Below are 3,190 nucleotides of genomic sequence, written 5' to 3' on the forward strand. Positions count from 1 at the left end.
CCCTTGGAACTTGGGTTACGTTGGCTCCCGTACGCTTAGCTTATCCGGTGTGCCCTAAGAATGAGATATGTGCAGCTCCTATTGGGATTTGTTGGCACAGCGGGTGGTCTTGCTGGACTTGTTTACCATTGTCGAGGATGTCTTGTAACCGGGATGCCGAGTCTGATCGGATTGTCTTGGAAGAAGGAATATCCTTCGTTGACCGTGAGAGCTTGTGATGGGCTAAGTTGGGACACCCCTGCAGGGATTTGAACTTTCGAAAGCCGTGCCCGCGGTTATGGGCAGATGGCAATTTGTTAATGTCCGATTGTAGAAAACCTGAAGTTTACCTTAATTAAAATGCACCAACCGCGTGTGTAACCGTGATGATATCTTCTCGGTGGAGTCCGGGAAGTGAACATGGTGTTGGAGTTATGCTTGACGTAGGTTGTTCTAGGATCACTTCTTGATCATATATTTCTTGAACGTGCTTTGCCTTCTCTTCTCGCTCTCATTTGCGTATGTTAGCCACCATATATGCTAGTCGCTTGCTCCAGCTCCACCTCATACCTTTTACCCTTCCTATAAGCTTAAATAGTCTTGATCACGAGGGTGTGAGATTGTTGAGTCCCCGTGACTCACAGATACTTCCAAAACCAGTTTGCAGGTGCCGATGTTACCGAGCAGGTGACGCAACCAAGCTCAAGGAGGAGCTCGATGAAGATCTTGTCCTTTGTGTTGTTTCGTTCTAGTTGATGAGTAGTGGAGCCCAATTGGGGTCGATCGGGGATCTATGTAGCTTTTGGGGTAGTCTTCTTTTATTTTGGTTCCGTAGTCGGACCTTGATTGTATTTGGATGATGTAATGCTTTATTCATGTATTGTGTGAAGTGGCGATTGTAAGCCAACTGTGTATCTCTTTCCCTTATGTATTACATGGGTTGTGTGAAGATTACCTCACTTGCGACATTGCTTTCAATGTGGTTGTGCCTCTAAGTCGTGCTTCGACACGTGGGAGATATAGCCGCATCGAGGACGTTACACCCTGCTGTGGTAACTTCATCAACATCGTCACCACGCCGTCGTGCTGACAAAACTCTTCCCCAAGCTCTACTGGATCGTGAGTTCGTGGGACGTCACTGAGCTGAACGTGTGCTGAACGCGGAGGTGCTGTACGTTCGGTACTGAGGATCGGTCGATCGTGAAGACGTACGACTACATCAACCGCGTTGTCATAACGCTTCCGCTTAATGGTCTATGAGGGTACGTGGACAACACTCTCCCTTCTCGTTGCTATGCATCACCATAATCCTGTGTGTGCGTAGGAGAATTTTTTGAAATTACTATGTTCCCCAACACTAAATTCCCTTGTCCTCCTGTCGGCGCCATAACCACCCGGGTGCCCTCGCCCTCGCCCTCTTCCTTGTGATATTGTGCATTGGGGGTAAACTCAAGAATTACTCGAGTCGGCTAGGTTTAAAAAGCTCAATCTTGAACTTTCAAGCTCGAGTCAGGCCCGACGCCCACAAATTTGTTCAATAGTAGGATAGTAGGCCTGAGACTCACCCTCTTCATTACTCAGGTGAAGGTTTACAGCTTTTTGATCCTTAACTTTATTGTTGATCTTACTTGAAAATAAATCTTTCATGTTTAGAGAGAGAGAGAGAGAGAGAGAGATAGAAAAATAACACATGTCTATAACCCAATAAGTATGAAACACCCCCCTCCTAACTAAAAAAAGACGCCCCCTCCCCAGGTTCATGTCCTTTATTTCAACACGATGGTGTAATAAACAAATAAATAATTCAAAATTTAATACCTATTGTCCACAGTATTCTCACAATATGTAGAACTTGGAAATCTTATTAAAGCAAATAAATAATTGATTGACTGTAATTATAGTTTTCTAAAATAAAAGAACGAACTAAGTATGAACTGATTTTTTATGCATTATGATGGGTACACTAATTGAATTAATGGCTTACATCCTAGAAATATCTAGGCGAGAAGGTTAAGACCTCTACTTTCTTAAGCAGTTTTGTTTCTGCAGGAGACTTTCTAAGCTAAATAATGGTTCAAAAACATATGCTCTTCTCAAATACTACATGAGTGAAAATCGAAAAAAGCGGACCTTGGAATTGCCACATCGATCAAAAAGGTAAAAGTGTCAACTTATGTAGATCAGGCATACAACCATATTTCATCATCAGACTGACATGACCAAACACCTCTTCCACATGGCCCGTCATGAAAGTGCTTCTAGTATCCTATCCATGTTCTATGTGACTCCCTTCTCGATCATACTCTTCATGAAGCTACTTGCAGTCCAAACCTGACCATCATTGAAAAGTGCCACCAAGACACTGGAATGGAGCTGGCCTTGGCGAGTGACTCTATTCCATCATGTTGTTCAATGTTGTCTTCGCATCAGCTTGCTCGTTCTTCAGGAAACAATCAACAACCAGATAATGTGATTGAGGGATACCGTGGCGTGTCATGCTGGCAGGAATCTCTTGTGCAGCCTCCCGTGCACCTTACTTTGCATGCCCACAGATAATTGGGTTAAATACACCTGTAATCCACAATTTTCTTCATAACTGCCCGAAGGACATACCATCGAACACCTTCCGTGCACGCTCCAGATCACCTGCCCGCAGCGCCAGATCAGCGTGTTGAAGGAATAGAGGTCTAGGACGATGCTCTCGTTGACCCTGGCTTTGTGGATCTGCCTAGCCATGGCCCCGTGGCCGCGCAGCAGTCTGGACCTGAGCCGCCGCATGCCGGTGGTCAATTGATCCCCGTCAACGACCGTGACGACCCGATCAGCAAGAGAAGCTCGCAAGGATGAGCCACCTCAAGTTGAGCCCTCATCCACCTCGTCCATCGCCAGCACAACACATGGACATGAACTCGTGGTCGCGTTCATCCCTCTCATGGGTGACCGGATTGACGAGAGGCGAGGTGGTCGTGTGCCCGTGCCGCACGTGTCGTTGACTCGTTGTTCATGGCAGCTTGACTCCCGCGTCCATCCCTCCAACCTCTCCTTCCCGACCTCGTCATACTCCCTGCCGTCTTCCCCCAATCACGGCCTCCAGCAGCGCATCTCCTGCTCCGTCCCTCAGAGCAGATGCGGCGGCGCCCGCGAGCTCATTGTCGGTGTTCTGGGAACGAGGGTCCCCAGACATGCCTGCCTGCGGCCTGCGGCGTGGCTC

The sequence above is a fragment of the Triticum dicoccoides genome, chromosome 7A (genome assembly GCF_002162155.2).
Source record: "Triticum dicoccoides isolate Atlit2015 ecotype Zavitan chromosome 7A, WEW_v2.0, whole genome shotgun sequence".
Classification (NCBI taxonomy): Eukaryota; Viridiplantae; Streptophyta; class Magnoliopsida; order Poales; family Poaceae; genus Triticum; species Triticum dicoccoides.